This window comes from Mobula hypostoma, chromosome 4 (assembly GCF_963921235.1).
Source record: "Mobula hypostoma chromosome 4, sMobHyp1.1, whole genome shotgun sequence".
NCBI lineage: Eukaryota > Metazoa > Chordata > Chondrichthyes > Myliobatiformes > Myliobatidae > Mobula > Mobula hypostoma.
Genome location: NC_086100.1, coordinates 59,441,797 through 59,467,129, shown reverse-complemented (window position 1 = coordinate 59,467,129; position 25,333 = coordinate 59,441,797). Strand labels below are relative to the sequence as shown.

Genomic DNA, 25,333 nt, shown 5'->3' with positions numbered 1-25,333 from the left:
CAATGATATTCTGTGCATTCTCCTGAAAAACCACATCTCTGCTGCTTCAATTCATTTCCTCATGTTACTAGATATGGTCCAACATTCTGAGCCATATAACATAACTGGATTAAGGCATCCATTGGTGTTGCGAGACCATGGATCTGCACCTGGAAAGTCTTCACTCTCCAGTGCGCAGGCCTGGGCAAGGTTGTATAGAAGACTAGCAGTTGCCCATGCTGCAAGTCTACCCTCTCCACACCAATGTTGTCCAAGGAAAGGGCATTAGGACCCATACAGCTTTAACTGGATAAACATAATATTTCAGTACTCTGAGGCGGGTTGTCATGCCTAGTTTAGTGTTGGTCAGTATACTCTTCATTCTTGTAAAGGTGTCTTTTGCCATCCCTATTCTTTTTCTGCTGTCCCTGTTGCACCTTCCATCAGACGTCACCCAGCTTCCTAAGTAGCAGAAGTTCTGTACTTGTTTTATGTCTTCCCCGTTTATTCTCAGCCTGCAGATAAGATTCTCCTTCTTTTTGGATATCACCATACATTGGGTCTTTTAGCAATTGATAGATAGACCCATTTTTGCACTTTTCTTCAACAACTATATCAATTAAGTTTTGTACTTCTTCCTCCATACTTGCAATTAACACAGTGTCATCCACATATCTAAAATTAATGATGTTTTCACCACCAACGTTGATTCCCAAGATGTCTCTTATTTTTTGTAATATTGTTTCACTGTACACATTAAACAAATCAGGGGAGAAAACACACCCTTGTCTAACACCTCTCTTGATTTTCGTAAACTGACTCACTTCTCCATCTATTCTTACAGCGGCAGTTTGTTCCCAGTACAGTTTTTTGATTAGGTGGAGGTCTTTTGATTCTAGATCTGGAGTTTCCTGTAATATTTCAAATAACTTCATTTTATCAAATGCTTTTGTGTAGTCAATAAAACAAACAAACCTTTTTGACTTGAATAGCTCGTTCTGATAGTATCCTTAACATTAATATCATGTTTCTTGTACCTTTGTCTTTCACAAAACCACATTGTTCTTTACCCATTTCAGCTTGTATCTTACTTTTAGCTCTTGTCATCAAAATTCTTAGAAGTAGCTTAGAGATATGACTCATTAAACTTATGGTCCTATGTAATTCACATTCTGTTGCTCCAGGTTTCTTAGGAGGAGTGATAAATACTGATTTTTTCATCTCTTCTGGTATTATTCCAGTTTCATAAATGTCATTGATTAAATCAGTAAATTTTTCAATTCCATAATCTTCAAAGGCAATAATTTGTTCAATTACTAATTCATCAGGACCCGCTGCCTTTCCTTTAACGGTGAAATGTTACAGCTCTCTAAAACACTGGTTAGACCACTCTTAGAATATTGTGTGCAGTTCTGGTTATCTCATTATAAGAAATATGTGGAAGCTTTATAGAGGGAGCAGAGGAGATTTACCAGGATGCTGCCAGGATCAGAGAACATGTCTTATGAGGAAAGTTTGTACAAGCTGGGGCTTTACTATTTGGAATGAAGAAGGATGATGGGAGACTTGATAGAAGTCTACACGATGATAGGAGGTATATATAGAGTGGATAGCCAGAGGCCTTTCATTAGGGTGACAATGGCCAATACCAGAAAACATTGGTTTAAGGCGAATGGAGTAAAGTTCAGGGGAGATGACACAGGTAGGTTTTTTAACACAGAGTGTGATGAGTGGCTGGAACACACTGCTAGGGATGGTGGTAAAGATTGATATAACAGGGCCACTTAAGATTCTTAAGGGTATGTGGATGTAAGAAATTTGGCGGGGGGGGGGGTATTATGGATTGTGTAGAAGGGAAGGTTTAGATTAATCCTGGAGAATATTGATGTAGGTAAGCACAGCATCTTAGGCCAAAGGGCCTATACTCCAGGTACAATTTTACCAAGTCCCAGTATCCCCTTGTAACAATTCACATCTATTTTTAAGCTCCAGCCCCAAGTAATAAAGGCCAAAATGCCAATTAAAAATGAGAGTTGCACAACTCACAGCACTTTTAGTCGCATGTTAAAAGCAGGACAACTACTTGGAGTCCAAATCTGATTACCTTTTAGAAGTGCTTGCTCCATTTTGCAATGAATGCATTTTTGTCTGGAATTGATAACTGGTGCAGTCAATGGCAATAGCAAGTTTCCACTGGTTTAAGTGCAGTTGTTCCAGTTGCTGTAAAAAATTTCAAATCTCAAGATCCTGAAACTGCTGTGAATTTCATAATATTATGACTGTGGATGACGACAGATGTTCTATCATTAAATCCACCACCTGTAAAGCTCAGTTGTTGGTTCCAGAGCACACACAGTGAAAACCACCTTTGCTTACTTAACAGTGACTGGTGGTTAAAAGATTGAAGTGAAAGAAACATTTGCAGCATCCTGAGTCAATGAGAATGAGATATCAGTTGGTTTCCTTCACTTTCTTTCTGAAGAAGTCCGAATATCAGTTTGAAACATAAGGTCTATCTGGCTCTGCAAATCACACAGCCATTATCCTAATTAGTCAACAGTGAACTAGCTGTGCATACAGCAAGGTATTGCTTTCCAAAACTATAAACATCTGCTGACAATAAGGATGCTTAGAGACCTCAGCACTGATAAAACTAATTTGCCTGAACAGCTTTGATTGGAGTGGTCAGTTGGATTTTACATAGGTTTACAGTGTATCGAATGTTGATCCTTTAGAATGGTTTATTCATTTACACATGAAAAAATAAATGCAAAGATTCTGAGTACTGGCAGCATGAACAGAATCTACTTAGCAAGTAACAGTAGTATTGAAATGGTAGGTTGAACTTTGGTGATGTTTAGCTGTTTAAACTGGGGTGATTCTGACAGGCTGTTCCACTGTTGGTTTTCACAAGGATTCCAGTAGAAGAATCCAACCTAGCCAGAAATTATAAGATGGCAAGTTTAGAAAGGGATGACAATTTAACCTCAGGCAATGCGGAGACAAACATGAAAAGAGGGATGGTGAACACAGGAGTGAAGGTGTTATATTTGAATGCACACTGTATTCCAAACAGGACATTGACCTTATAGGGCAGCTAGAAATGGCCAGGTGCAATGTTGTGGGCATCACATGGTCATGGCTGAAAGAAGATCACAGCTAGAGCTTAAACATCCTATCAAAAAGCAGGCAGATGAGGTGTCTCTGTCCATAGAAAAATATGCAAACAAATCAGATCAGAAGATGTAGAATCCTTGTGGGTTGTGTTAAGAAACTGTAAGGGTAAAAAGATTCTGATTGGATTTAAATACCAGCTTTGGAGCAATAGCCAGGATATGGCATGCAACTGAGAAGAGAAGTTAAAAAGACATATAAGAAAGGCAATGGGGATCTTCAACATGCAAGTAGATTAGGAAAATCAGGTTGGCGCTGAATCCAAGAGAAGGAACTTGCAGTGTGCCTTTGAGGTGGCTTTTTAGAGCAGCTTGTTGTTGAACTCACTAGGGAAAAGGAAATTTTGGATTTGCTTTTGTGCAATGAACAAGATTTGATTAGGAAGCTCAAAGTAAAGGAACCCTTAGGAGGTAATGACCATAATGGGACAGAATTCACCCTGCAGTTTGAGAGAGAGAAACTAAAATTAAGTGTATTGATATTAAAGGTAACTACAGAGGCGTAAGAGAGGATTGTAAAGGGAACCAAACAGGGATAACAATGGAGTAGCAATGGCAGGAACTTCTGAGAGTAATTTGTCAGATGCAGGACCATTTCATCCCAAAGAAGAGAAACCATTCTAAAGGGAACAAAGGCAACTGTAGCTGATAAGGGAAGACAAAAACACCATAAAAGCAAATGAGAGAGCATACAATATACCAAAAATTAGTGAGAAGCTAGAAGGTTGGGAAGTTTTTAAAACTAACAGAAGGCAACTAAAAATGCAGTAAGGACAAAAAAAGATGAAATATGAAGGTAAACTAGACAATAATATAAAAGAGAATACCACAAGTTGTTTGCAGACATATAAAGAGTAAAAGAGCAGTACAGGTGGATAGCAGGCTGTAGAAAAATGATGCTGAAGTAGTAATGGGAAACAAAGAAATGCCAGATGAATTGAATAAGTATTTTGTGTCTGTCTTCACTGTGGAAGACGGGGGGGTGGGGTCGGGATGTGGGCAGAGGTGAGTGTAGTCATATTTACTAAGGAGAAAATACATGGGAAGCTAAAAGGTCTGAAGCTAGATAAGTCACCTGGATAGGATAGACTAGATAGCTGAAGATATTCTGGAGGCATAAAGAGTGGTCTTTCAAGAATCACCAGAGTCAGCAATAGTTCCAGAGGTCTGGAAAATTGAAAATGCCACTCTGCTCCTTAAAAAAGGTGGGAGGTGAAAGACTGGCAATTACAGGCCAGTTCACCTGAGTTCAATGGTTGATAAGCTTTTAGAGTTTATTATCAGGATGAGGTTTTGGGACACTTGGATGCACATGATAAAATAGGCCAAAGTGAGCATTTTTCCCTGAAGGAGAGATTCTGTCTGACAAATCGGTGAGAATGCTTTGAGAAAGTAACAGGCTGGATCGACAAAGGGGAGCCTCAGAATGTCAGGGTGCTGGAGCAGAGACCCAATCGCAGACCAAGTACTGTGCACACTGTGATATTTATTGAGTAACAAATCCAGAGGTGTCAATGTCAGGCAGAGATCAAAACATTGAGAGAAATCCAAAAATCAGATTCAGGAAAACTCACTGGCACAATCTGGTGAAAAATCAGGACTAAAATACACCGAGCAATAAACAGAGAGGCAGATGATAGGTGGAGCACAATGAGACACAGGTGGCAGCAGTACAGGTAATAATGGGAAACAGGTGAGAGGTGGAGTAATCAGTGATACAGGGGCTGGAGCAGAGCAGGGATGGGGACAGGAGCACATGAGGCATGAAAACAAGCAAGAGAACATGCAATACCAAGCACAGAATGACGAATGGGGGAAACACACAGACAGATTTCAGCTGGAGGTACTGACACAGAAGGCCTTTGACATAATGATGTATGTGAAGCTGATAAACAAGATAGGAGCTCATGCTGCTACAGGAATTGTACTAGCATGGATAGAGGATTGACCTACTGTAAGAAGTCAACGAATGGGGATAAAGGGGACATTTTGTCATTGGCAGCTAGAGACGTTTGGTGTTCCTCAGGGGTCAGTGCTGCATCCGCTACTTTTCTCCTTATACATTCATGTTCTGATGATGGAATTGATGGCCTTTGCCTTTGTGGACAGGTGATATAAAGACAGTTGTAAGTTAAGATGTTGAGGAAGCAGGGAGTCTGCAGAAGGGCTTCAGCAGTTTGAGAATGGGTGAATTGCCAGTTGGAATTCAGTGTAGGGATAATATACTCATGCTTTTTTGTAGAAGGATTAAAGGCCTAGACTACTTTCTAAATGGGGAAAGAATTCAGAAATTGAAGGTGCAAAGAGTCTTGGGAGTCCTAATGCAGGATTCCCTGGAGATTAACTTGCAGGTTGAGTCAGTAGCAAGGAAAACAAATACTGTGTTTGCATTCATTTCAATAGGATTATAACAGAAAAGCAACAATGTAATGCTGAAGCTTTCTAAGGTGTCAGTTTAGAACAGACTTAGCACCTTTATCAGGGAAGAGCATTACAGGGATGTTCTGGGTAAGGGTCCAGGCTAGGAAAGTGTGTCCTGAGGAAATAGCTGTGCATCATTCATTCAGATTCAACATTTGAATAGTGTGAAAGCACAACCTGCATTTTGTACATCAGCTACATATGATATAGGAGGAATGACCACTATCGTGTTGATGCTAAAGTTTGCAATGTTTGCTATGTATTCAATGTTATACTACAAAAATGGGGTTAGCATTCAAAAAAAAAATATACCCCATCATCAGTCAGTACTCTAATAAGAGAATTGTAAAGAGCAAGATGTGATATTAATCTCTCAGGTTTATATGTATGTATACAATGATGCTCATTTTCTGAATTATTACCATAGTCAGTTGACACTTATTTTCTCCACATAATGTGATGTAAGTTTTATTTTAATGAATTTGATGGTCTACGTGAATTATACAGCTACATTTTACAGCAGTGGTCCCCAACCACTGGGCCGCGGACCGGTACCGGGCCGTGAAGAAACCTTTCCTCATTCCCTGTCACGCTTACTGTTGGCCATTACGCATGCGAGGTCAGTACCCGCGCGTCATCCATATCAGTGTGGGAAAGAGATCAACTCCTTGAGCTTGCAAATGACGGCGGGCTGAAAAGTATGTTTGACATAACATCTCTGCTGGCATTCTGGATCAAAGTATCCTGAGATAGCCACGAAAGCACTGAAAATGTTGCTTCCATTTCCAACATGTTTCTGCGAAGCAGAGTTTTCTGCAATGAATGCAACGAAAGCTAAATTGCGGAATAGACTGGACATAAGGAACTCCCTTCGAGTACCGCTGTCTCCCATCACCCCTCGATAGGACCGTCTTGTTGCAGAGAAAAAAGCTCAGGGCTCCCACTGATTCAGCGATATTGGTGTGTTGCAATGATTTTATATGTTCATACGGGAAAAACATGTGCTGTGTGTTTAATATCCAAACGTTACTTAAAACGTTATGATGCTATTGACTTATAAGTGACTTATATAACCATATAACAATTACAGCACAGAAACAGGCCATCTCGGCCCTTCTAGTCCCTGCCGAACGCTACTCTCACCTAGTCCCACCGACCTGCACTCAGCCCAAAACGCTCCATTGCTTTCCTGTCCATATACCTATCCAATTTTTCTTTAAATAACCATATTGAACCTGTCTCTACAACTTTTACTGGAAGTTCGTTCAACACTTATTTCAAGCTCCCGTGTCCTCACCTGATAATTGACTTATCGCTATATTCATGCGAGGAAAATATGCGCTGTGTGTTTAATATTAAATTTGTTAGATAAACCCTTTTAGAAACGAAATTGAGTGTATTAGCCACTTATCACCTATATTCTGGTCGTGATTAACAAACCCCCCGCCGAACAGAATTGCCAAAAACGATTTTCAGAGAGGAAAAAAATCGGCACGTACACGCATGCGCACTGGTTCCCGCGCAAGGCTTCATGGTCATTGTAGTCTTTTTCAGGGTAAACACAATGTATTTGACTGCTACATACTCTTGCCTGTTGGCAATCCTACCCGCCCCCCACCCCGCCCCCGGGTCGGCCGGTACGCAAGAATATTGTCAATATTAAACCGGTCCGCAGTGCACCCCTGTTTTACAGCAATTAACAGTTCAATAAGTTGTATTTTTGTAAAATTGCTTTGTTGTAATTGAAGCAGAAGTGCAAGAAAAATTGGGTGCACAATACATTGTTAATAACCATGAGGACATTCTGAGATACAAAAAAAATCACGCAACTCCAATTCCAACAAATCTTGCATAAACGCATAAATGTTCTATCAAAGAGAATTGGTTTTCAACAAAGTCTGGTGTGTCCTGTAGCCAGTGAGCTACTATGTGTCTGGTTTAGAAATAGTCCCTTGGCAACAAGTATGTTCATTTCTGATAAAACTATTTTCAGAGAAAACCTCTTTTGTGTTAAGGTTGAGTTACGTGACACAACCAATACTTGGAAATGTAAAACTGGAAGAATTCATATGAGATCGTACTAGATGACATTTGCTTTAATAAAATTTTGCAAGTGGAAAACTGGATTAACTTTAATTGGCTAAAGTTCTGTGACTTGTCAGAGAAGGGTGTTATCTGAAAAAATGTGCAAAAGCCTATTGCAAAAATTGAGACTCCAAGAGCACAACTCAGATTATTTGCAGTAGTTATGTAATGTAACAGAGAAAATCAATAAGGTAACATATTGTCTTGCCATTCAAATAAATAGTTAAAATGAGAAGATAGGTAACAATAAGCCATTTTGATATAAATTGATAGATGTTGGCTGAAATATCATCTTTTTAGTCTAAGTGATAAAAAATAGATTCTGAGAATGGTTAGGTGTGATTTTCATGTGGCAATTATTTCACAAATGACACCAACTTTGTCACCTATTCAGAAAGTGTTAGCTTTTGGATTTCTGATCCTTGGAGAGCTGGAGGCAAGAGCTTGACTCGCTAAAGAATCAGAAGGTGAAGTGTGTGTGCAGGAGTGCTTCCTCTCTTTCTTCCTTCGCGTACCCAGGTACGTCAGTCCTGCCTCCAACATGTGCTTTGCTGGTCCAGCTTATGCAGCTCGATAGGTAACCAAAGGCAATTAAATAACAACTGAAAAATTTGCAGTGCTCTTCTTCAAACATCACCCTATAATGTGTAGTGATTGTGCATCCAGCCTGGCTTCAATGGGAGTATGGTCCTTTTAGTAGTGCCACTGCAGTAATCAGAGCACTGAGATTATGATCCTCTGTGAACGGTCGATCATTTTCTCAAGCAGATAAATGTGAATCAATTTAGCACCAGTGCCCTCGGGAACTTTGTGTATAGAAAGATAATAGTCCTTTACACAGAAGTCTGACCTGCACTCAAGTATTTGCTGCTTAGAACTACTAGAATGAACTTTACAAACTGCACAGTTCTTGCAGAATAACCTACATTTATGTGATTCACTCACAAATTGAAAACATGGCAGTAGATGACTAAACTACCAGGTGCTGCCATTATTGTGTATGCAATGTGTTTAATGCCAGTTTCAGCTGGACATTTTGTTTAGATGCTGATACTGATTTGGTAGATGGCACATCAAAAGGTGTTGAATGGGCACATAAACCATCATTTGGATAGGTCTGTAATGACTTCACACCTCTAACACACCATATGTGTATTAACAATCTGTATATCACACCATTTTAAGACTGTGATAATTGTGTAGCAATGTTTTACTTGTCTTAGTGTTATATTTAGGATGAAAACATTGTTCAAAGCACTCATCACAGTTGAGCATTTGGATTGTCATGATAAACATTCTCCACTCAATTTTAAACCAGAGAAGATCTGTAGAAGCTGGAAATCCAAGCAACACACACAAAATGCTGGAGGAACTCAGCAGGCCAGGCAGCACCTATGGAAAAGGGTACAGTCGATGTTTTGGGCTGAAACCCTTCGGCAGGACTGGCCCAAAGCATCGACTGTACCTCTTTCCATGGATGCTGCCTGGCCTGCTGAGTTCCTCCAACATTTTGTGTGTGTCGTCCACTCAGTTTTATATCAAATTTGATACAAGGAGTAGGGTTTCAGTGTTCGAAGTAATGTAATCTACGGAGAGAAGAAGGACTCCAGAAATAGGAGAATAAGGTATTGTCAGTAAAGTCTGTTCCACTGTTCTTTAATAACTGATCTTCAACCTCAGCAGCATTTTCCACTGTCTTCACATCAACAAATTCCCTTAATATCCAGAAATTTACTGATCTCTGAATGAATGATACCAATAGGTGAGCCTCTCCAGTCCTTTAGGGTGGAGAATTCCAAGGAACCACAACCTCTGAGTGAATGAAGTCTAATGAAGTCCTCATTTCAGTCTAAAATAGCCCACAGCTTATTACAGAACAGTGTTCCCTGGTCCCAGACTGCTCAGCCTTTGCATTGCGCCTGCAAGCCTTTTCAAAATTAAGTGCTATAATGTGATTGTCACAAAGGTGGGGAGCAAGGGTGGAGCCAAATGCAAGACACAAAAACACTATGTAAGGTAAACTAAATTGAGTTTATTGCTTGTTACAAGGAGAGCAAAGCAGAAGCAGGAATAGCATAATGGACAAGGACTCAGGCCCTGGACTAAGCTGGGACTTAGGGTCTGGGCTAGGACTCGGGACACGGACCTCGGAGCCGGGACTCGGAACATGGACCTTGGAGCCAGGACATGATACTTGAAACCCCCAGAGCCAGGACTCGATACTTGAAACCTCAGAGCCAGGACTCAATACTTGAAACCTCCAGAGCCAGGACTCAATACTTGAAACCTCCAGAGCCAGGACTCTTCTTATTCACGGGACAGACTCAGGACATAAAGCATTGAGCCGGGAATCCTCCTTAGACACAGGACAGAGATGAGACTCTTCTTATTGATTGGACAGACTCAGAGAGACACAGGACATAAAACACTAAGCCGGGAATCCTCTTTAGACACAGGACGGAGTCGGGACTCTTCTTGACACAGGATCAGGACCCTTCCAGGGTACAGGGCCGGGACCCCTTTTAGACGCATGACATGGATACGGAGACTACACAATGATGGACAGTACTATAACTGGGCACAAGTACGCTCCAAGCAGCGGTGAGCTCTTGACTCACGCAGTGGGTTAACTTTGACTGACCCGCTCAGACAAGGGAAGGCGGCTTGCTGGCACTTGCTTTGGGAGGAGACTGGGCTTGCTCCGGCCAGATGACATTGGCTTGCACTACCTTCGGGGGCTTCGTTAATGCTCTCGCGCAGAACGGCTGAAAGCCGGAGACTTATAAACTGCCGGTTCAGCTGAGAGTAAGTTGCCTCTAATCACTAAGCTCGAGGGACATGGGAAAACAGGGAACCGAAGGGAAACAGGGAGTCAATAGTCCAGATCGTAACACAAACAAAGTAAATTTAAAGGGCACACAATCCGGACCATGACAGTGATCTCCCCTCAGAAAATTATCCAGGACTATTCTAACACACTTCACACTGCAAAGTCACATTTCCTGGAATCTTTCTAGTGAAAGTTTTCTGAACTCTCTCTATGGTAGCCTATCCTTGTTTTGATAAGCAGATTGAAATTGTACACAGTACTCCAGATGCAGTCTCAGTTGTAGAACTGCAATAACATTTCCTTACACCTCTCATAATTAAGGCTAACACGTCCTTTTCCTTCATAATTGCTTGCTGCATTGGCATGCTAGCCTTGAGCATCCTGAATAGAAGCAGAGTCAGGTACCTTTGAACCCTCCCTTGTCTCACCATTTAACAAATATTCTGCTTTTCTGTTTCCTGCATAAAGTGGATCAACTCACAATTGTAACATTTTATTTCATCTACCCTGTCCTTGCCCAACACTCAGCTTACCCATATCCCACTGGAATCCTCTTCACATTTTCCTTAGTCACAATGCCACCAAATAAGATTTGGCAGAGGGGACCAGATTTAATTTAGGTGGGTTGTAAATAGCAGAGGCTTAGACACATTAAACTTGCTGTATTAGTTTAGTCACAGTCTACCAAACTGAGAATAATTCTGAATCCATATGCCTATATTACCTCCAACCCCATGTCCTCTGATCTTGATAATCAAACTCTGATGTGGTACCAATTTCATATTTCCAGAGGAATATTTTTCAGGGAGTTAGGAAGAAAGCTAAGAAGCAGGACCGTGAGGGTAGTAATCTTGGAACTGCGGCTTGTGCCATGTGACAATGACAACTGGAACAGAATGATTTGGCAGATAAATGTTTAACACCTTGATAAGGTTTTACTGTTAATGTAATGGTCTTTCTGTAGAAGCAGTGTTTGCGTTAATGTGGGAGATAAAGGCTTCTTAGGGATGTGGGTCATCCAATCAGGAGAGTAGAAAGGGGAGAAGGTTCTGGAGATGGCTGGTGGAGTGGTTTTGTGACTAACACCCCGTGGTGGGTCTTTGTCTTTGTTCGTCGGGAGATGAAGAGAGAAGATGCTGGAGAGAACCGGTTGTAGGATTTGATCCGGTGAGGAAACGTGATTCAATGGTGCCCAGCCATGGAGGTCTGCCAAGGATCGGTGAATATGGCTTTTGGAAGATTTGAGCTCCCACCTATACACATTTGACTGATTAATTATAATGGGCCCTTTTGGTTTTTGTTCTTTCTTACCTTTACTAACCCTTTGGTTAAGTTAACGATCACAAAAATATTCCTTTATAGTTGTTTGCTGTGTTCGATCTGGTATTTTATGCTGGCTGGCTATTGTAGGGTAGTAAATCACACAGCATTCACACAGACTAGGGTTTGGGTGGGAGAGACATCCCAGCGTCATGGATTCGGTGGGACCAAAGTTGTATAAACCTCAGATATCTGAAGTCGGATAAAGGTGGGTGTACCATGGAATCCAATTGCTGTTATCGAGGGGCTAACCAGTTGCATTTCCAGAGATGCCCATAATGGGGGCGGGCGGCGGGAAGGTTCAAATGTGTGGCTGAAGAATTGGAGCAGGGGCAGGGATTCATATTTCTGGATCACTGGGGGCTCTTCAGGGCAGGTGTGACCTGTACAAAAGGGACAGGTTGCACCTGAATCCGAAGAGGACCAATATTCTTGCAGGTAGGTTTACAAGAACCAATGGGAATGGTTTAAACTAACATGCCAGGGCGATGGGAACCAGTATGATAAGAGCTAAGGATGAGCTAGCAGGATTACAAGATGATGGGTGTAACATGGATGTCAGGAAGGATAACCAATGATGGGTACAAATGTAGACAGAGCAAAGAGTTAAATTGTTCCACAGAAACAAAATACAAAAGGGTGAAGAATGCAGGATGGAAGGTGCTATCTTTAATTGCGCATAAGGTGGACAAACTTGTGACACAATTACAGATTAATTGGTATGACGTTGTGGGCATCATTGAGTCGTGACTGAAAGAAGGCCATAGTTGGGAGCTTGGCATCAAAGGATATACTTTGTATCGAATGGACAGGCAAGAAGGTATAGGCGGTTGTATGGTTCTGTTGTAAGAGATGGAATTTCTTCTTTAGAAAGAGGTGACATAGGGTTAGAGAAAGTTGAATCTTTGTGGGTGGAGTTAAGAAACTGCAAGGATGTAAAAAACATTATGGGAATCATACATAGGCCTCCAAATAGTAGCCAAGATGTGGGTTGAGATTGCAAAGGGAGCTGGAAAAGGTATGTAATAAGTATAATGACACAATTGTAATGGTAGACTTCAATACACAAGGGGATTGGGAAATTCAAGTTGGTGTCGGATCACAAGAGAGGAAATTTGTTGAATACCTACGAGTTGCCTTTTTAGTGCAGTTTATGCTTGATCTTACTCGGGGAAAGACTATCTTAGATTGAGCGTTGTGTAATAATCCAAATCTTATTAGGGAGCTTAATGTAAAGGAACCCTTAAAAAGCAGTGATCATCATATGGTTGAATTCAGACTGCAATTTGAAAAGGAAAAGCATAAGTCACATGTATCACTATTGCAATAGAATAAAGAGAATTACAGAGACATGAGAGAGGAGCTTGCCCAGGTAGATTGGAGAAAGATAATGGTGGGGATGATAGTAGAGCCGAGATGGCTGAAGTCTCCGGGAATAGTTCACAAGACGCTGGATAAATATGTCTCACAGAGGAAGAAGTTCTCAAATAGCAGGTGTAGGCAATTGCGGCTGATAAGGGAAGTTAAGGGCTGCATAAAAGCCAAGGAAAATATATATATAAGGTAGCAAAAGTGAATGGGAAGTTGTTAATTGGGAATCTTTTAAAATCCAACAAAAGGCAACTGAAAAAGCTATAAGAAGTGAAAAGATGAAATATGAGGGCAAACTAGACAATAATATAAAGCAGGATACTAAAAGTATTTTTCTGTTATATAAAGAATAAAAGGGTGGTGAGATTTGACATTGGACCATTGGAAAATGATGCTGATGAGGTAGTAATGGGGACAAAGAAATGGCAGTTGAACCTAATGAGTATTTTGCATCTGTCTTCCATGTTGAAGACACTAGCAGTGTGCCAGAGGTCCATGAGTGTCAGAGAGCAGGAGTGAGTGCCATTACTATTACAAAGGAGAAAGTGAACGTGCTAGGCAAACTGAAAGGTCTTAAGATGGATAAGTCCTGGACCAGATGGACTACATTCCAGAGTCCTGAGAGAGGTTGCAGAAGAGATAATGGATGCATTGGTCATGATCTTTCAAGAATCACTTGATTTTGCATGGTCTGGGAGGACTAGAAGATTGCAAATGTCACTCCACTCATTAAGAAGGGAGGAAGGCAAATGAAAGGAAATTATATGCCAGTTAGCCTAACCTCAGTGGTTGAGAAAGTGTTGGAGTCTTTTTTCTTAATACTTTATTTTCAAAATTTTCAAAAAAATGAAATCAACAAGAATATACCAGCTCAGACATGTGTAAAAATGAAATAAGCAAAAAAAAAAGGGACGTAACATTAGAGGGATGCCTATTGTACAACGTGCTCAAAAATACAAAACATTAAATCTCAAATGAGGGCCGTGAGAAATCAGCCGGGGGGGGGGAATTGTTCATCCGCCCCCAGCCTCATCCAGGTAGGCAAGAAATAGATCCCAGGTAGCCGAAAATTTTTTAGTTGAATTGGTTCTCAAGAACCTAAGTTTCTCCATCTGTATGACTGAGATCATATCAGCCATCCATCTCCGAAAGGAAGGGGGAGCGGGTGATTTCCATTCCCTCAAGATAAGTCTTTTGGCAACAGTCATCCTCAGCATCAGAGACTGTTGTATGGCTGTAGGGAAACAAATAGTAGATTGCGAGCAAAGATGGTGGAGCTTCCTGTTATAGACCTCTGAGTACCAGTCAAATATTTTGGACCAAAATCCAGTCAGTCATGGGCAAAACCGAAAGGTGTGTGACAATGTGGCCTCTGTCCCTTGGCATCTATCACACATTGGAGAGACAGAAGGGTAAATCCTGTGCAATATAAGTGTAGAGTAGTGGAGACGGTGGACAACTTTAAACTGGATCAGTTGGTGTCTGCTGTTAACAGAGCAAGCCTGTATCATAGACAAACTCTTGTCCCAGGCAGCTTCAGATAATTCAATGCCCAACTCCTCTCTCCAGGCGTCTCTAGTCTTCACAGTAGACGCTACAGTGCAATTATCAAACAGATGTACAAACTTAGAAACAAGATGCTTGGAGTCAAGAGGGTTCTTTAAAATATCAAAAAATGTTTCCCTGGAAGGCTTTCAGAATTACAAATGCTAGATTGAATGCAGTGTCTTATTTGTAAGTAATGAAAAAAGTGCGAATGAGGCAGCTCAAATTTCTCTTTTAGCAGACTAAATGTTGCAAACCGTCCCTCTATGTACAGGTCTTCAATAGAAACTAGACCCTTCTCCCTCCAAGCATGGTAGGTTTTATCTGACCATGACAGCAGGAAGGAGTGATTGAAACAGACTGGTGTTTGTACAGAGGTCCCTGGTAAATTCAGAACGCTCCTAATCTGATTTAGAATTCTGATGGAATTTTTCAAAACAAAACTCAAACTTTTTGAAGTCCCAGGCTTTTCTAACTTAGAGAACAGCATGGCTGGCAAGGAGGAATTGACAACAAGGTTAGATTCCATACATAGTCACAAGGGAGCCCCAGGGGTTAGGTTATCAGGGCCCCCTGTTGCCAAAACATTAAAGCCCTAGCATTGACAGCCCAATAATAGTGTCTTCAGATCTGGACTTCTGTAAATGAATTTTCGAAATCCTGTGATTCTTATAATTCCAGATACAAGACAATATTATGGAGTCCAATTCCTTAAAGAAGGCTGATGTAAGAAAAATGGGGAGATTTTGACAAAGATAGAGAAACTTAGGAAGGGAAACCATTTTAATTGAATTTATACGACCATTCATGTACAGAGGTAGGGTTTTCCAACTTCTATATTCTGTTTAAGTTTTGAAATAAACTCCGCAAAGTTTAGTTTAAATATTAATTTAGGATCTTTGGGGGCTGCCAAGCCAAGATAAGTAAAGTGATCTTTAACTACCTTGAATGGGACACTTTCCAAAAAAACCCCGCGTGTAGACGTTGGAGGAGGGCACGAAGTCACTTTTTGTCCAATTGATTGAGTATCCCAATAGTCTGCCAAAAGAGGTGATTAAATCTAGAAGAAGAGGGACTGACTTCCCTGAGTTTAGTAAGTAGAGTATCACATCGTCGGCATATAAACTAATAAGTGTTTCAATACCTCCCACTTTCAAACCTGGAATATTTGGGTAACTTCATATTTTTAGGGCAAGGGGCTCTACCGCACCAGCAAAAAGGGCCGGCGAGAGAGGGCAACCCTGCTGAACTGAACGCTGTAGGGGAAACATAGTTGGATTGTCACCATTGGTCATAATAGAACACATTGGGCTGGTGTATATCAGTTTTACCCAGGATATAAATGACTCGCCAAACCCAAACCTGTACGGCGACTCAAACATGTAAGGCCACTCAATCTGGTCAAAAGCCTTCTGTGCATCAAGGGATAAAATTGCTGCCCCACTAGCTTTCCCGTGATCAGTATACATAGTATTAAGGAGGCATCTGACATTGGAAAAAGAGAATCTACCTGGGATAAATCCTGTCTGATCAGGATGAATGATAGATGACAAATGCTTATTTAATCGGTTAGCCAGCATTTTAGTAATTACCTTTCTATCAAAATTCTGCAGTGCAATGGGCCTATAGCTGGCTGGGTCTGTTTCCTTTACCTTTCTTTAAAATGAGGGAAATGTTAGCCTCGTACAATGTTCTAGGCTTTATCTCTCTTACAGCAAGATATCATTCTGAGGAGAAGTGGGGCAAGGATATCACAAAATTTCTTATAAAATTCACAGCCAAATCCATCTAGCCCAGCTGCCTTGCTGGACGGAAATGACTGACTTAATGGCAGAAGTTATTTCTTCCAATGTGAAGTCAGAATATAGGTCCTCCCTGGCAGCGTCACTAAGTTTCAGCATTAGAAGAGAATCAAAGAAGTCATTCAAATCAGATTGAGTGGCATTGCATTTACAAGTGTAGAGTTCACTGTAAAATTCTTTAAAACAGTCATTTATCTCCTTGGGATTAGTTAACAGGGTACCCGCCCTCGATCTAATGCAATGAATTGACCTTAGGGCCTGGGCGCCCCTAAGCAGCCGTGCCAGGAGCCCCCCAGGCTTGTCCCCCATTTCGAAATGCTTTTGTCTTAATTTTAAGAGGAGGTTATTTATTTGACTCCCCAAGATACAATTGTATTCATATTTAAGCTTCATTATTTTATTATTATCTTCAGAGGATTTCGAAGCCTGGTATGTCGCTTCGAGGGTTGGGAGAGTATGTTCAATCTCTAATAATCGCCCTTCTCTCTCCCTCTTAGCAGCAGATTCATATGAAATTATATACCCACAAATTACAACTTTTAATGTCTCCCAGAGTGTGGAATCTGACACCTCCCCATTATCGTTAATTTCTATGAAATCTTTTAATCTGGTGGTGATATTTTCTATAAATTTCTTATCGGCGAGTAGGGAAGGACTAAAATGCTAGAAATAGATTCGTTTGGAAAGGGGGAGATTTTGGGACATTGCCAAGGGGCTATGGTCAGAAATGAATCTATTATTATATATTGTATTGGTAACACGAGCTATTAAATGAGAGTCAACCAAAAAATAGTCTATTCTACTATAAGATTTGCGAACATGAGAATAATAAGAATAGTCCTTGTCGGCGGGATGTTGAACTTGCCAGATATATACTAAATTCCTAGATTTAATCAAATTATTTAGGACCTGCAATGACACTATATTTGAGGGTGGGTGGGAGGACAATCTATCTAAATATGGATCTAGGGAGCAATTCAAGTCACCGCCGATTATTATATTTGAATTACTGGCATTACGAAGTAAATCAAAAACTTACCTAAAAAAATTTTGGCTTGTCTGTGTTTGAACCATAAATATTAAGGAAGGTTAGCGGAAGTGAATTAATGGAGCCAGAGATCATAATAAACCTGCCGAGAGGATCTGTGGTCATGGAAGTAAGTTGAAATGGAATATTTTTCCTAAAGAGGATAGCCACACTATGAGCACGAGAGGTAAATGGTGACTGGTAAACCTGCGATATCCAGCTAGACCTCAATCTGCGTTGCTCAGTTACTTTAATCTAGGTTTCCTGTAGAAAAATCACATCTGCAGATAGAGATTTGAGATGTGGAAAAACCTTATCCCTCTTAACAACATGACCAAGGCCCTTAACATTCACAAGACTATTGTAATATCTTTACCCCCCCCAGCTGCGTTCTACTGCAAGGCCTCTGCATATGAGAATAAAAAAAGACTATTAGAGTTGACCACAAACATAGTAAACAATGAAAATTGACTGGCAGCCTCATAAAAACACAACATACACACAATAAAAACGTCTGAGACATAAACAAGAACAACACACACCCTAACCCACCCCCCTTCGTGTCTCCCTAAACCAGACACATAGTTCCCCATTTCCATCCCAAAGGGAGCTGCTGGGCAGGTAATTAACATTACACAATTATCACAAAACCCCTCTCTGAGAAAATTTATAACACAAACTAGATAATACCGTTAAACAAATGCTGTTAGGGCTGGGGAGAGTTATCCAATGTCCGCACCTGAAGCTGGACATTCATGACGCCAACTCAAATGTAACCATTATAATTACAGAAATTATCAGAACATTCTCTGTAATTAAATCCCAGTGCGGCATACAGCATTGTAAAACCAAATATAACAAGCAGGTCCTTCCCCTTATCCCAACATGGAAACCAGCCCAAGTATAAGCTAAATAAACAGTGTTAATATATCTATTCCCTTTTGCGTGCGTTATTCCTTTCCAAGAATTGTGCTGCTTCTATCGGGTCGTCGTATACTTCAGGTGCTCTTCCATCTTGATGATAAATATTGAGCCTAGCCGGATACCGCAGGGTGTGATTCCTCCATCACGCAGTTTGCAGTACATCACGAAAGGTACGACGTTGAGTCATCACCTCTTTAGTATAGTAGGGGTTGTACTCCATGAGTTGTAGTCTGCTGCGGCGCAGGATCAGCTCTTTCACTTGAAAGTGATGGATACGTGCCAAGATGGTGCGCGGCTTAGCGCCGGCAGCCGGCTTTGGCTGGAGAGAGCGATGTGCATGATCATCTTCAACCGGCTACGGGAAATGCTCTTCCCCGAGCAACTTGGGAATCAGTCTGGAAACAAATTCAGTAGGTTTACCATCCTCCTCGCCCTCCTGTATCCCTACAATCTTAATGTTATGTCTCCGGGAACGAGCCTCTAAGTCATGCACTTCAGCTTGGAGCCGGCTATTTTGTCTCATTAGCTCTGAATACCTAGCTTCAAGCTATTGCACGCGTGCTTCAAGATCGCTAGCGGTTAGTTGTTAATTAGCCACATGGGCTTGTGAGTCAGCCTGTGAGGCCACAAGCGTCTGAAACTTGGTCTCAAAAACATCAAAGTGGTTATTAATGCCGCGCAGAACTGACTCAGAAATCTCCTGACCTAATTCCTTGCACATGGCGTAAGTTTTATCCGGCAGTATCTCAGACGCGGAGAAGTTGTTTACAGACCCGTTGTTAACACTAACTTCAGTAGTTTGGCAGTCGGCGGTCTTGGCTTTATTTGCCTTCGGCATTGTCAAACTTTTCCGGACACTTAGTTTAGGCATACACTGTTGTCCTATGAATGAATAAAACACGGTATAATAGTAATTTTACCGAGGCCTGGAGAGGAGCACTGACCAAACACGTCCAATCCGTACGCATGCGCACTGCCCCCCCCCCTGGAGTCTATTATTAAGCAAGAATTTTCAGGGTACAGAGGCTAATGATAAAATAAGTCAAAGTCAGCATAATTTCTGTGAAGGGAAATTTTGCCTGACGAATCTTTTAGAGTTCTTTGAGAAAGTAACAGGCAGGGTGGACAAAAGAGAGGCAGTGGATTTCATTTATTTGGATCTTCAGAAGGTATTTGATAGGATTAAATAACATTATATGGTGTTACAGAAGAGGTACTGGCATGGATAGATGAATGGCTGACAGATAGGAGGCAGTGAGTGGGAATAAAAGGAGCCCTTTTTGGTTGGCCCCCAGTGACTAGTGGTGTTCCTCAGGGGGTCAGTATTGGGACTGTTACTTTTCACATTGTTTGTCAATGATTTGGATAAAGGAATTGATGGCTTTGTGGCAAAGTTTGCGGATGATACGAACATAGGTGGAGGGGTAGGTAATGCTGAGGAAGCAATGTGATTGCAGCAGGACTTAGACAAATTGGAAGAATCCGCAAAAAAAATGGCAGATGGAATGCTGTTTTAGAAAATGTACGATAATGCATTCTGGTAAAAAAGAACAATAGCACAGACTATTATCTAAATGGGGAGAAGGTTCAAACATCAGAGGTGCAGAGGGACTTGGGAGTCCTCATGCAAGACTCCCAGAAGTTTAATTTACAGGTTGAGTCTGTGGTAAAGAAGGCAAATGCAATGTTGGGAGTAGAGTATAAAAGCAAGGAGATAATGCTGAGGGTTTATAAGACACAAGTCAGGCTGTACTTGGAGTATTGCCAACAGTTTTGGGCTATCTCAGAAAAAAATGTGTTGTCATTGGAGAGAGTCCAGGGGAGTTTCACAAGGATGATTCTGGAAATGAAGGAGTTAACATATGAGGACTGTTTTGTGGCTTTGGGCCTAATGCACTGGAATTTGGAAGAACACGTGGGGATCTCATTGAAACCACCAAATGTTGAAAAGATTAGGTAGGATGGATGTGGAGAGGATGTCTCCCATGGTGGGGGTATCCAGAACTAGAGGGCACAGTTTCAAAATTGAAGGGTGACCTTTTAGAACAGGTAAGGAGGAATTTTTTTAGCCAGAGAGTAGTGAATCTGTGGAACGCTGTGCCACAGTCTGCGGTGGACGTCAAGTCAGTGGGTATATTTAAAGCAGATGTTGATAGTTTCCTAATTAGTCAAGGCATACTAGGATATGGTGAAAAAGCATGTATATGGGTTTGAGTGGGATCCGGGATCAGCCATGATGGAATGGCGGAGCAGACTCGATGGGCTGAATGGCCAATGTCTTATGGTCTAATGGTCTTATAACATAAAGGAAACTATTTGACCCATCAAGACTATGTTGATTCTTGGACAATCCAATCAATTTCATTCCCTCATATATTTCCCAGTAATCTATCCTTTGACAGACAGATATTAAGACACCTGATTCTCCCATCAGCCACCTACGCTATAGGTAATTTACAGTAGCTAATTTAGTTAACAAGTCGCACATCTTTGGAATGTGAGAGAAAACAGAGCTCCCTGGAAAATCACATATGATCATATGGAGACTATGCAAACTCCTTAATATTTATTAGGCTTCAAACTTGACAAATTCTCTCAGACTAATTTTTGACTAATACTTAATTCCCCCATTTCATCATTTGCTCTTGATTATCTCAGTTATCTGTCCAGTTTTATGAGTCTTATTCCATAAAGATAAACTCATAGTAATTGTATAATTTCTCTGCCTTTTCCTGTTTCCCCATGATGCTGCTCTCTCTGGCTATAAGTTACCCACATTTGTCCTTGCTGCCTTTTTCATTCATTGCATGTATTTAAATTTGTATAGTGCTTTTTCATGTTCCTTCCCAGTCAGTTCTCATATTTTGTCTTGCCTTTCTTTGACAATTTCTTGGTTCCTATTTGGTGAGTTCTAAAGAGCTCCCTTTCCACAGATCTAGTGCTATTTCTGGCAAATTTATAAACCGCTGCCTTGGATTTAATAAAGTATTTCATTTCTCTTGTTGCTTATGGATTGATTACTTTTCCTGTTGGATTTATGTGCCTTAAAGGAGATTGTTTTTGCAACTTGTGCATTTATTTTAATGTGTAACTGTTTGTTTTGCTCCTACTGCAGGCTGGCCTGTAAAGATTAAGTAAAGTGAAGTTTTTCTGATCTTTTCTAACCTTGCAATGTGAATCTACGTTGCAGCATGATGAAATAAAAGTAAATAAGATAAATGAAATAAAATACATTTTAAATATCTTAAGTATATCCATCACTGTAAATCAACAGAACATTTCATGGTTACAGCATCTCTTGGTTGTGTGGAAAGCATGAGCAATAAAATTGCAGAGCATAAAGTGTCTGAATTATTCTTCAACCAAAATCACACCTTTGAATTTCTTCAAATAAGATAATTTTAATTCAATAACCTATCCTAGTCACAATCTTTTTGAAGTATCACACTTCTGTGTAAAGGGCTTCATCATAGGCATCCATTAGTCTCATGAGACCATGGATTTGTGCCTTGGAAAGTTTCCAGGGTGTAGGCCTGGGCGAGTTTGTATGGAAGACCAGCAGTTGCCTATGCTGCAAGTCTCCCCTCTCCACGCCACCGATGTTGTCCAAGGGAAGAGCATTAGGACCCATACAGCTTGGCACCGGTGTTGTCACAGAGCAACGTGTGATTAAGTGCCTTGCTCAAGGACACACACGCTACCTCAGCCAAGGCTCGAACTAGCAACCTTCAAATCACTAAACGAACGCCTTAACTACTTGGCTACGCGCCAACACCAAGGGCTTACTCCTGACATTAATGTATATGATAGGTTTTGTTAGAGGTATTTGACGGAACCAAGTGACTTCAATTTAAATTGGTCATAATTAGGGGCACCACAACAGTGCAGCAGTTGGCACAATGTTATTTCAGCTCAAGGCGTTGGAGTAAGATGCTCACTTCTGACGCCATTTGTAAGGAGTCTGTATATCCTCCCCATTGGAATGTGTGGATTTTTTTCCTGGTGCTCTGGTTTCCTTCCACAGTCCAAAGATATACTGGTTAGTAGGTTAATTAGTCATTGTAAATTGTCCCATGATTAGGCTAGGGTTAAACTGGGGGTTGCTGGGCAGCACAGCTCAAAGGACCAGAAGGGCCTGTACTATGCTATATTGCAATGGATAGATAGATAAATAAATAAGTAACGTAGAAATCATATAGATTTTCAAATGTAACCTGTAGCTTGCAGGAAAATGAAAATAAGTTAACATCATGAAAATATGACCACAGATGATGTTTTACTTCGTAGATTTGAGTATACTTTAGTGTAAAAAAAATCTTTAATGTTCTGATTTGTTCTTACCTTTGAAAATTTGTGAAATATTTAAGTTATTTTGTAATTGATTAAATCATTTGACATCTGGAGTATAAATGCACTTCAAGATAAATTCTATATCATCATTTCTTGATTCTTGATTGGTCAGGCATGAGGGGATATGGGTTGAAGGTAGGAGGTTGGGGCTGAGAGCAAAATTGGATCAGCCATGACAAAATGGCGGGGTAGACTCAATGGGCCAAATGGCCTATTTCTGCTCCTATATCTTATGGTGTTGTGGTCTTATTTCAATGATCATATATGATTAAACAGAAAAATTGCAAAACAATTTGTCACTTTTCCACAAACAATTTTCTCATCTTAACTATTGATGCTTTAAATCTTTGTGCAGTTTATTGGCAGTTTTATATTTATTGGCTTATCCGATCTCAAATGGAAAAGTTTGGCCCTCACTGAAACAGCCTTTTAGAAAGCTTAGTTGACCAATTCATATCAAACTTCCATTCACTTCCTCAAACATCTCTTTTTTCATTAACTATCTAGCTTGTTGGAATTCTAATACTGCTTTTAGTTGGTGCAGGCATTTCAAGGGTTTCACTTATATTATTTGCTCTATGATAAACAATCTTCCCCTGCTATCCCTTCCTAAACAAACCCCACCACTTGTCTCTCATTATGCCAGTTCTTTCTCATTGCAACCAGTATTTCTTTTCAATCTTAGTCAACGATTTCTCCTGTTTAAAACTTTGCCATTTGAAATTCTCACAAAATTCAAACAAAATACTACATGAAATTCATGGCTTCGCTCTCGGAATGGTGCATAACATTGCACAGTTTTGTACTCATTCAAATTAAATGGTAAAAGTCCCTGTAACACTCCCAGGGATTTAACAGGAAACATTTACTTACACACCAAGATATTTTTCTATGTTTCAGTACCACAACTTCAGGACATGTAATGACTCACTTATACTTTTTGAAATGATTTAGCACATTTTTTTTCAATTCTTAGGATAATTCATGGATGCTTTCCTTCTTTACAATTATTTTACAATTAGTCTCTGTGACATTTTTTTCCAGAAGAATCTGCTTTTATTATTTTCCAAGATCTCCCATGTGATAGGTTCTTTTAATTTTATTCATAGCAGAATACTGGCAAATAATATCAGCCACTGTCCCATTGTGCCCTTTTTTAGCAATCAAAGCCACAGCAAGACTGTCATAGAGTACTGCACAGAAACAGGCCCTTTGGCCCATATAATCCAAGCCAAAGCCATTGAAGCTGTCTACTCCCATCACCCTACACTAGGACCATTCTCTCCATATCCCTGGCATCCATGCACCTATCCAAACTTCTCTTAAATGTTGAAACTCAAGTCCTCCAGCCCCAGCAACATCCTTATAAATTTTTTCTGCCCTCTTTTAACCTTATTTATATCTTTCCTGTAAGCAGGTGACCAAAACTGCACACAATAATTCAAATTTTGCCTCATCATCTTCTTATACAGCTTCAACATAATATCCAATGTTCTGTACTTAGTACATTGATTTATGAAGGCCAATGTGCCAAAAGGTTTCTTTATGATCCTATCTCCCTGTGACATCACTTTCAATGAATTATGGACCTGTATTTTCAGATTCCTTTGTTCAACCACACTCCTCAGTTCCCTACTGTTCACTGTATAAGACCTACCCTGGTTGGTCCTGCCAAAGTGCAAAAACTTGTAATTGTCTGCATTAAATTTCATCTGCCATTTTTCAGTCCATTTGTCCACTGATGCAAATCTCTTTGCAAGCATTGATAGTTTTCCTCACTGTCCACTACACCCCCAATCTTGGTGACATCAACAAATTTGCTGATCCAGTTAACCACATCATCATCCAGATCATTGATACAGATTACCAACAACGAAGAACCCAGCACCGATCCCTGTGACACACTGCGAGTTACAGGGTTCCAGTCAGACAGGCAGCCATCTACTAACACTCTATGGCTTCTCCCACAAAGCTAATGTCTGCCTCCATCCTGAGTGCCGAGCGACTGAACTTTAACTTGACCAGGCTCCCATGTGGGACCTTGTCGAATGCCTTACTAAATTCCATGTAGACAAGATCCACTGCCTTGCCTTCATCCAGTAATAACTCACTAATGGTTACAACATCATAATTCCAGGTGTTGATCCATTTCCTGGGCTTACCTGCCTTTCATTTCTTGCATTGAAATACATGTATCTCAGGACACTGCTCAACCTATTGATTCCTGACTTTGAGGTATTAAGAACATCTGCCTTCACAACCTCTCTACCAACTGTTCTGGCACTCTGGTTCCCATTCCCCTGCAGCTCAAGTTTAAAACCCACTGTGCAGCGTTAACAAACCTTCCTGCTGGGTTAGTAGTCCCCCTCCAGTTCAGCAGTTCACCTTCTCTACAGGTCCCACCTTCCCTGGAAAAGAGACCAATGATCCAAAGATCTGAAGTCCTCCCTCCTCCAGCAACTACTTAACCACACGTTAAACTGTGTAGCCTTCTTATTCCTGGCCT

At 40.7% G+C, this 25,333-nt stretch overlaps 1 long non-coding RNA gene across 1 annotated transcript in view; it reads left to right on the top strand.

The window, feature by feature from the left end:
• The first annotated feature begins 18,538 nt into the window (after positions 1 to 18,538).
• LOC134344794 (uncharacterized) overlaps positions 18,539 to 25,333 on the top strand; it is a 96,935-nt gene continuing 90,140 nt past the window's right edge. Inside the window, exon 1 of the long non-coding RNA XR_010017524.1 lies at positions 18,539 to 18,647. This is a non-coding gene — a long non-coding RNA (uncharacterized LOC134344794). The remainder of the gene's footprint in view (positions 18,648 to 25,333) is intronic.